General features: G+C 41.7%; 1 protein-coding gene across 2 annotated transcripts in view; it reads left to right on the top strand.

Annotated features, from left to right (window-relative positions):
- The first annotated feature begins 391 nt into the window (after positions 1-391).
- LOC106573344 (furin) overlaps positions 392-10,539 on the top strand; it is a 167,891-nt gene continuing 157,743 nt past the window's right edge. The window contains exon 1 of one of the 2 annotated variants that reach the window (XM_014148313.2): positions 392-959. The gene's annotated coding sequence lies outside the window, so the exon portion shown is untranslated. Of the gene's footprint in view, positions 1,295-10,539 lie in introns of both variants that reach the window. The other variant, XM_014148311.2, reaches the window with a different exon arrangement.

The raw sequence follows: 10,539 nt of genomic DNA, 5'->3' as shown, positions 1-10,539 counted from the left end.
AAATTAATTTACGAACGCACCCTGAAATTGTCATGGCTGACATCGGGTCTAACGTTCGCCTCGCGAAGAACTGCGCATGTGCCACTATATAAGGTCAGTTTGTCACTTTAACGAGGTTGGAGTAATAACATGTTCAACTACTTAAGTCATTGGGTGGAATCGAGGTTGTGCTTTTTTAGATTTCGAGAAATTTGACAACTAAATTAGAATTGTTCACTTCTCTCATTGACTTCTCAAACCCCGGACTGATCTGTTTCGCAATCGTTCCCGGAAGTCTCGCGATGTTGCGCCTCTGGGTTTAGAAACTCTGTGATCTAACGATGACGTGGAGCTGGGGCGTGTGGATTTACTTCCTGGGATTTGTAGCTTGTAAATGCAACGTTCATGTAGTAGTCAGAACTAGGAAACTTGGAAATATCCCATGTACTAATTCGTTGATCGTGGCACGTGATTAACTACAACCAGTTAGCGAGTCGGAAATATCAGAGTTTCTTAGTTCCAACTAGTACTTGAACGCGGCACGATTCCTAGCCAAGTGGACGATGTCACTTTCTCGTATAAAGGAATTTATGACATTTTTAGAATTTCACAACATGCTTTGAATATAATAGTTTGTTCGCATAGAGCAGTATGCATGTCACGGAATTGTGTTGAATGCCCTAACGTTACATAGGGGGGAAAAACGTGTTGGAAGTCCTAGCTAGCTAGTTAACGTTACTCGGACGGAGGCTAGCTGAAACGACCACTATGAGAGACAACGAGAAGACGTGGAAAGTTTACTCCGAACCAAAGATAACAGAGGTGTAACAATATTGCAGTACCACGATACACCGGGGGACTTGGTGTCTGGGTATGTCACATGAGTAACTCCACAGAGTTCCCGAGCCACGCCTCGGGAGGAGAGAGAGCTGTCAACCAGGCAGCAGAGACATGACGTGGTTCTTTCATCCGACAGAATGGTACATGTCATAGCCAACGTGTGTTGTTTTGCTCTTTGAGAAAAGAGGTTGGAGTTGGAGGTATCCCCATGTGGGTAGTGCCTTGGTGGGCTGGGAGGGAACGAATTAATGAGAGGCATAGGGTAGCCTAAGAGCGCATTCTCTTCCAGTGTCTGACAGCGCTGTCAATACTTCACTTCACAATTTGGACCTAGGACTCGGGAGTTCAGCGAACATTGGTGCTCTAGCTACACAGGACCAGCTAGCTGTCTGATGTTATGTTTTATTTGTAGAAATTAAACCAGCTCTACGAAGCTTTCTTATTGAAGTGCAGTTCCTCAAAGAGAGAACTCGTGGTAAGATCTTGGAATAATATATTTTTTGTTTGTTTCTAAAGTAACACATTTACTTGCCTTCAACATAGTCGATTGTGTGTTTATATTTGTTCCTTCATTTAATTGTTTTCTCTATATAAATGCCTAAATCACTTTTGTATGATTTGGTTTGCGTAAATATTGCAATTCCTTATACCTTTGTTATTGGCATTTTCAGTAGTCTACGCCATTGATAATAAGATCAGGAGTTACAGTGAGCCGGCATGATATGGCTGGTCTGAAGATATGTATCAAAGAAACAAATGCAGTCCTGTATGACAAGCTTATAGGAGAGTCAGTTTTTGTTCTAAAAATGAACTTCCTGTGACCCAGCTAATCCATCCTCGGGCTATTGTATATCTGATCATTCATGCCCATAGGAATCTCAGCAGGGTAAAACGAAGGTCTTACATTACTGTAGAATGCAAAACAACTGAAGTGTGGCGGAGTTGTACTGTACATATGCAGAGTTTTCCAATAGGATTAACACTGCATGACACGATTTGCACTTTTTAAAGTAGATGTTTTGGTTTCTTATCAGGTGCAATGTCTTAGCCTTTTAGTTCTACGTTCAGGAGCGGTTGTTTTGTTTACCTGTGCACTTCTCTGACTGGCTAACTCTGGCTGTAACTGTTGAACATATTGACTGGACGGTTTTTAGAGTGACCTGAATCCTATTGAAATGACACTCACTTGGGAATGGCCTTTATTTAGGTGACACAGATCTGCAGGGAGGGCCTAGATGTTTTGTTCATTGGTTCTAAGGAGGTATAGAGTCGCTGTCAGGGTGATATAATGGTCATTCTGACATACAACCCTCCTGAGGAATCCATTGACCCAGGCTGTATCAGTGGATTAATGCACCATGCAGTACTATGGGCTGGTGCTTGTCAGTGGCTGGCAGCATTCACTTACTCTCTTTGTGTTTTCCTTAGTAGAGCCAGTCATGAGCTGAGTCAGACTGAAAATGAAGTGGAAATTCAGCAACTCTTCAAGGACAAATAAAGTTCACTTCCAAAAATGTTATTTTGTGAGTTTAAAACAAAAAACTTTAAGTGCACTTCTATTGTCCTCCAAGAGTTGCTGCATTCTTCCTTAAGTATGCTCCTCTGTACAAAGTGAGCTGAGCTCAGAGAGTGAGTAGACAGTGATACCTAGTCACGGCAGCCTCAGTGACTCATCTTTACACAACAGATCCACACACTGAAGATGAGAACCGAGGTCACTACCTGCCATGTGGAGGCCTCCAGGTGTGTGTGTGTGTGTGTCCCACTGCTCTGATGATTATTGTTACACTCCCTGAGCATTGTGTGTCTGTAGAGAGGATGTGTGGTGGTATGCTCTGTTTCACTCCTCTGCGGTTCAGTAGAAACTCCTGGAATATAAGCCTTTCTAAGAATGAGTCGGCCAGAGCTAGGACACAGGGGCTCAAAACTGCAACCAAAACACTCGCATTTGCGACCCTTTGACTTGGCAGTGCTACACCCTTTTTATTTATTTTTATTGGGCTCTAGGGTGGCATAGAAATTGTTTTAGCTGGTCACATTAGTTTTTGGTTCACAATTAGCTTATTTTTTATTATCAAGATTTATTCAAACAGCAATGGGTATGTAGACCAGGTATTCAAAAGGTTTGGTCTGAAGGCTTGGTTGAATCTCTGCGATGCGCAACTCAGTCGTCATGCACAGTTTGAATTAACATTTCTAAAGGCTTTCCCCAAAAAACCTTCCTTATCAAATGTTGACTGCAAAGTAGGCCTACCTAGCTGAATGATATCATGATGATTTGTACCAATTGCAGGGGCATTTGTTTTGCAAACTATGTCATCAAATTTAGCCTACATTGTACAGTACAAAAACACCACCAGCCAAACACAACACAATGATCTCTTGATAGGTGTGCAATTGAAGTAAAGGGCAAGTACACCCTCCATTTTTTTTTGGGGGGGGGATTGTTCCCAGACCTCAAAAGTGGACTCCTGATGTGGTTTAAGCATTCTTGTGCCCCCCCCCCCCAAAAAAAAGTGTGATTTTTGAGTGAAAACTTGGAGAGAAAAAAAAGAACCTGATTTTATAGGGCCCTGGGTCAATGACATGACGTGTCCATTTTGGTGTCCGAAGCATATTTACAGTATTATAAAAATACATTTTTACAAACACTGCATTATAAGACTTAACCTTCCCCTATTTATAGGCATAAGAGTATTCATTATGAATAATGGGAATTCAGGGAGCTATAGAGCTCAGAAGTAGCAAAATGCCATTAGGATTAACTGTCCACAACTAAAATCAATATGCATAGATTTCTTTAAAAATAACAAAAATCCAATACCCTCACAATTATGCCAGAGGAGTTTATCTGTATTGATAAATAAAAATAATGGTGAGGATCCTAAACTTTATTACATTTTTATGCTTTAAAAGACTTGGGATTTCATTAAATGTCATTCAGTATAACAGACATTCAGTAGCCATTTCAGACAATGCTTTGCGATAGTCACATGACAGGATATTGCATCAGAAAGACCCCCACACAGTGCAGAAAGGTTAGTAAGTCTCTCCTAAAATCTTGATTATTTCACCTTTTTGGTCACTGGTACACTATAATGTCCTGTCATACGATACAACTCTTTAAAAGCATTTTTATTTTAAAATGTCATATTTGATGTGAAATTACTTTAAAAAGCTGTAGATCAAGGTCATCGTTTTTTCCTAGGTGGATGGGCCTGTAGAATAAGTTCAATCAAATGTATTTATAAAGCCCTTCTTACATCAGCTGATGTCACAAAGTGCTGTACAGAAACCCAGCCTAAAACCCCAAACAGCAAGCAATGCAGGTGTAGAAGCACGGTGGCTAGGAAAAACTCCCTAGAAAGGCCAGAACCTAGAGAGGCACCAGGCTATGAGGGGTGGCCAGTCCTCTTCTGGCTGTGCCGGGTGGAGGTTATAAAAGAACATGGCCAAGATGTTAAAATGTTCATAGATGACCAGCATGGTCAAATAATAGTTCAAGCTGTTTTTTGTCATACGGAGTGTCGATTGTCATTCTGTATAACTGTTATTCCACAATGTCATTCGTTACTTCGCATGACACATATATATAGTTTTTGTGTTTTTAGGACTATTCTTAAGCTTTTAGGGACTGTAGTGTATGTTTTATTGATAGCATATTTACAGCTGAAGTCGGAAGTTTACATACACCGTAGCGAAATACATTTAAACTCAGTTTTTCACAATTACTGACATTTAATCCTAGTAAAACTTCCCTGTCTTAGGTCAGTTAGTATCACCACTTTATTTTAAGAATGTGAAATGTCAGAATAATAGTAGAGAAAATGATTTAATTCAGCTTTTATTTCTTTCATCACATTCTTAGTGGGTCAGAAGTTTACATACACTCAATTAGTATTTGGTAGTATTGGCTTTAAATTGTTTAACTTGGGTCAAATGTTACGGGTAGCCTTCCACAAACTTCCCACAATAAGTTGGGTGCATTTTGGCCTATTCCTCCTGACAGAGCTGGTGTAACTGAGTCAGGTTTGTAGGCCTCCTTGCTCGCACACGCTTTTCCAGTTCTGCCCACACATGTTCTATAGGATTGAGGTCAGGGCTTTGTGTTGGCCTCTCCGATACCTTGACTTTGTTGTCCTTAAGCCATTTTTACACAACTTTGGAAGTATGCTTGGGGTCATTCTCCATTTGGAAGACCCATTTGCGACCAAGCTTTAACTTCCTGACTGGTGTCTTGAGATGTTGCTTCAATATATCCACATAATTTTCCTGCCTCCTGATGCCATCTATTTTGTGAAGTGCACCAGTCCCTCCTGCAGCAAAGCACCCCCACAACATGATGCTGCCACCCCTGTTCTTCACGGTTGGGATGGTGTTCGTCGCCTTGCAAGCATTCCCCTTTTTCCTCCAAACATAATGATGGTCATTATGGCCAAAGAGTTCTATTTTTGTTTCATCAGACCAGAGGACATTTCTCCAAAAAGTATGATCTTTCTCCCCATGTGCAGTTGGAAACCGTAGTCTGGCTTTTTTACGGCGCTTTTGGAGCAGTGGCTTCTTCCTTGCTGAGCGGCCTTTCAGGTTATGTCGATATAGGACTTGTTTTACTGTGGATATAGATACTTTTGTACTGTTGTTCTGGGATTGATTTACACTTCTCACAAGTACGTTCATCTCTAGGAGACAGAACGCGTCTCCTACCTGAGCGGTATGACGGCTGCGTGGTCCCATGGTGTTTATACTTGCGTACTATTGTTTGTACAGATGAACGTGGTACGTTCAGGCGTTTGTAAATTGCTCCCAAGGATGAAGAGGCAGTGAGTTTGAAGGTAGGCCTTGAAATACATCCACAGGTACACCTCGACTGACATTTTATGGAATTTTCCAAGCTGTTTGAAGGCACAGTCAACTTAGTGCATGTTCTGTTCTACTTAGTGTATGTTCTGTAACTTCTGACCCACTGGAATTGTGATACAGTGAATAAGTGAAATAATGTCTATGAACAATTGGAAAAAATTACTTGTGTCATGCACAAAGTAGATGTCCTAACCGACTTGCCAAAACTCTAGTTTGTTAACAAGAAATTTGTGGAGTGGTTGAAAAACGAGTTTTAATGACTCCAACCTAAGTGTATGTAAACTTCCGACTTCAACTGTGTATGTATTTTTATGTGTTAAGGAATATTTTGTCTATTACATTGTGAAAAACAAAAGTAATGACAGGATTATCATAATTATTTGTTTTTTCTGAAGTCACATATTCAAGTCATAAGAACTTAATATAATAATGTTTTATTAATGCTTTATCAGTACAGTTTTGATGTTGAGGGAATATGTACTTATAGATGCCTCGATCCAACAAAGAGAGGGCTGCACTGTTCAGGGCCCGGAAGAACTCAGATCCTCTTGTTAGGGAAGAGTGGCATCTGAGCAGGAAGCCTAGTTAATATAGTGGTCATGCAGTTAAGTGACAAGTGCAGTTCAGTAACCAGCAAACCTGAATTAAGACTAAGTTCAATTAGATTCACACTCATTTGAAGAAGGCTAGATCTTTTAGGTAATCAATACAATGTATGAGTGTCAGACTAAGCTGTGGGATATTATGCAAAGGTTGTTTACAATAGCGTTTAGGAAATATTAATGTTGTGGAAGTCATTTTGACTATAGCCTGCACTATATCTCTGTAATTATATTCGTCTTGTGTTTAGCTACCGCAGATGTAAGGAGGATGGGCACATAGACCATCGCCCAGGTAGGGAGATGATGACCTCTGCAGCTGAAAAGAGAAGGGATAAACGAAGGAAAAACCAGAGGAGTTGGAGGCAAATGCATGCTGTGATGAACCTCACTCCAGTGTCCATGGATGGTGACCATCTTGAGGAGCACCCTGAGCAATCTACAACCTCAACAGCAGCACCCACCTCAGCCCTCAACTCCACAGCAAAGCCAACCACCTTAACATTACCCACCTGAGATGCCACCAACATAGCAGGGACAACCACTTGCTTCATTAACCCCAGAGAGAAGTGATGTAGAGAATATATCCAGTTAGGTAAAGAAAAAGCACAGTTGAAGCAACAAATGATCAGACTTGAAATACAACTTGCACTGTCAAAAAGAAAATTAGAAAGAAACAAGCAAAGAGGGAGAAAGAAACTGGCAGCAGAGAAGAAGGCAAAGGTCACTAAATTATTGTGTAGGGATAAAAATAGCAGACTTCTGCCTGGGAAGAAAGACACCGTAACGAAGCAGAAAGAAAAAGTTCAGAGACGAGTCCTTCTCTTATTACAGTGAGGTAGACTAGCTCTGCCTGAAGTTAACACCACATTTTGCAGCAATGGGAAAGAGAGGAGACCAGCAATGAAGAAAAGATAGGCACATGGCAGAATCTGAACAGAATCCTGAATCAAAAACTCAACCTGCTCGCCAAGCACCATTTCTTCAAGTTGAGAAGTGCCGAAAACATCGGTGACAATGAAGTAGTTGTTCACATGGACTTCTCAGAAAACTATGCATGTAAATTGCATACTAGTGTGTTGTACACATTTCAAGGGTGCCAGTCATATGCTACATAATCAGATAGCCTCCGCCACGATGAAAGAGCCGTGTGAGCACACCTTGAGCCTATTTTGAAGGAAGTGAAGGGGCAAAATCCCTCTAACTACTCTTCACTTCATGAGTGGCTATCCTGTCACACAGTACAGGAACAAAAATAATATTTTACCTATTCAGCACACTTCCATTTCTTTTGGGATTCAAAGAAGTAACATGGAACTTCTCAGAGAAGGGATACGGTAAAAGGTGCTCCTGATGAAGTCAGTGGAGCAGGCAAACGTCCGTAGTGCTGATGACATGGTGAACATGGGAGCAAATATCCAGACCCCAAAAAGATCTGTACAGCAAACTACAGGAAAACACAAGCTCAAGCATAAGGTACTTTTGGTTATCTGAAGTTGACGTGTGTAGATATGACGATGCAGTGCAGAATCAGTTGCAAGTGGTTAAAGACACCATGAAAATACAACAGATTGCCTCACAAACCCTTGGGAAGATAAGTCAGAGAGCTGTCCTGCTTCTGCAGCCACGGAGAGAGACATTGTGACTGCAATCAAGAAGGATCTGAGGAGCCTACCACCACAAGCTCAAAGTCAACACTGCAGCCTGCACAAAACAATACACTGGATTTAGTTGGGAAGTTTGTTATTGTGATGTACGATAACCAACCATTCGTCGGCCAAGTCCTTGAACTGGTGGAGAATGAAATTGAGGTGAGCTGTATGAGACAAACTTTGAAAGAACTCAATCATGTGGCCAGAAACAAGCGATGTGATCTTTTACCACATATCTGATGTGAAAGAAGTCATCAAAGCAATCCACTAATCACAGCTCAAAACTATGCAGCACGGATTGGAAAGAATTCAGAGACGTGGTAACTCAAAGGCTCCACCTAAAATGGGGAGAGTTCACCACAGATTGGGTATTTTGTAGCTTAATTTAAAGTGATGGTTACTAGGCCATGTAACAGAAGTTAAATGTGAAGTTAATTTAAGTTTTAAAACAACATTCCAAGTGCTTCATTCTATAGCTAGAGGACTCCTGATATCCCTAGGAGTGATATTTTTTTTTGTCTTTATCTGTTGTGGTCACACCACTCTCTCACTTGAGTATCTTACCTAGTTATTTACAGATTGTGTAATTTTGCTCTTTTGTAGCTTCATCAACTATGTATGTTTTCTATACCTGTTCGCACCTCTCCCTGTAGGCTTTACAGACACTCCCCACTCCTTGGCTGCAGCCCTTCTAATTTTGTGTACTCTTCGTGCACATCCCAGGTGGAATTCCGGGTCTCTGCCAGCGTTTGGAACTGCCGATCTGTGGTCAAGAACGCAGAGTTCATCTCAGCCTATGCTGCCCTTCAGTCCGATTACTTTTTGGCCCTGAAGGAGATATGGATCACCCCAGAGAACACCGCTGCTCTTTCTTCATCTGACTATGTTTTCTCTTATAGTCCGAGAGCATCTGGTCGTCGCAGTGGTGGCACAGGTCTACTCATCACCTGTCCATCTCATTTGAATTCCATGCTGTCACTGTCACTTGTCCACTCAAGCTTAACATTATTGTCATCTATCACCCACCAGATGCCCTTGGAGAGTTCCTCAATGAGCTTGACACCTTGCTAAGCTAATTTCCTGACGAGGGCGCACCGCTCTTCGTACTTGGCGACTTTAACCTCCTTACGTCTGCCTTCCATTAATTTCTTTCCAACACTTGAGTGTGCTGTCTCTGATTAACTTTCTCTATCTCTCTCAGAACAATCTTCTTGACCCTAACCACTCATGCTTCAAGACAGGTCACTCAACCGAGACTGCTCTTGGAGGCTCTCTGCACTGCCAAAGCTGATTTTCTCATCCTCCTAGATCTATCCACTGCCTTCGACACCTTGAACCATCAGATCCTCCTCTCCACCCGCTCAAGGCTGGGCGTCTCAGGCTATGCACACTCTTGGATTGCATCCTACCTGGCTGGCCGCTCCTACCAGGTGACGTGGAGGGGATCTGTGTCGGCACCACGAACTCTTACTAATGGTGTCCCCCAGGGCTCTGTTCTAGGCCCTCTTCTCTCTATACACCAAGTCACTCGACTCTGTCATATCCTCACATGATCTCTCCTATCATTGCTATGCTGATGAGACTCAACTACTATTCTCCGTCCCCAAGCTCAACCTCGATAAGATGGAACTGCTCTTCCTCCCGGGTAAGGCCAACCCACTCAAAGACCTCTCCATCACGGTTGACAACTCTAGTGTCGCCCTCCCAGCGTGCAAAGAATCTTGGCGTGACCCTGGACAACACTGTCGTTCTCTGGATATAGCCACTATATTGTGATCACTGCATCCAATGGGTACCGATACAGCTTTAGAACAAAGTTCTACAGTATTGGTAAAAATGTGATTGATACATGTGGATGATCTTGTTCCTGTAGTGTTTGTCAACACCCTGGTAGGTTGATTAATAACCTGAACCAGATTACAGGCACTGGCTACAGTGAGAAGCTTCCGCTTGATCGGACAGCTTGATGAAAACCAGTCAATATTCAGGTCTCCAAGAAAGTAGACCTCTCTGTTTACATCACATATACTATTAAGAGTTTCACACATTATTTAGATACTGACTGTTAGCACTTGGGAGGTGTTGCTGTATATAGCCTCTTCTATAGATGTTATATCTTTGTATTGCTACTGCTGTATCATCAAATGAATTATCTAAGTGAGTCTCAAATGGCTAATATATGAATGTTATGATGTTAGCAAGTTATTTATTGCATGAACCTTATTTCTAAGGCTACATATATTAATATGGGATATTTTCAGCCCTTTCATAGGTAGCTTCTCAGAGATAGACATAATGTGAAAGAGCAAACAAAGAAAGAGAAAAAAATATACATTCAGCAGTCAACTAATTAATTGGTTTGTGTGTGTGCTGCAGGGTTGAAACTACGAACCCATAGGCTTTGCACTCTCACCACTTCCAGACTTGGAAAATGAGCCTGTCATAGCAGATGTAAGCAATGTCCCCACACGCTCTGGCAGCTTTCATGGCTGGGATAAGTTCTTTCCTTTTCTGACACACAGCTTCAGGATAGTTCTCGTTGGGTAAGATATACGTTCTTCTCAAGTTCGTCGCTCTTTCCAAAACAGCTACCTTGTCCTTGAACCTCA

The sequence above is a fragment of the Salmo salar genome, chromosome ssa16 (assembly GCF_905237065.1).
Source record: "Salmo salar chromosome ssa16, Ssal_v3.1, whole genome shotgun sequence".
NCBI classification, from domain to species: Eukaryota; Metazoa; Chordata; class Actinopteri; order Salmoniformes; family Salmonidae; genus Salmo; species Salmo salar.
Note: the sequence above shows the minus strand (reverse complement) of the source record. Positions and strands in the feature narration are given on the sequence as shown.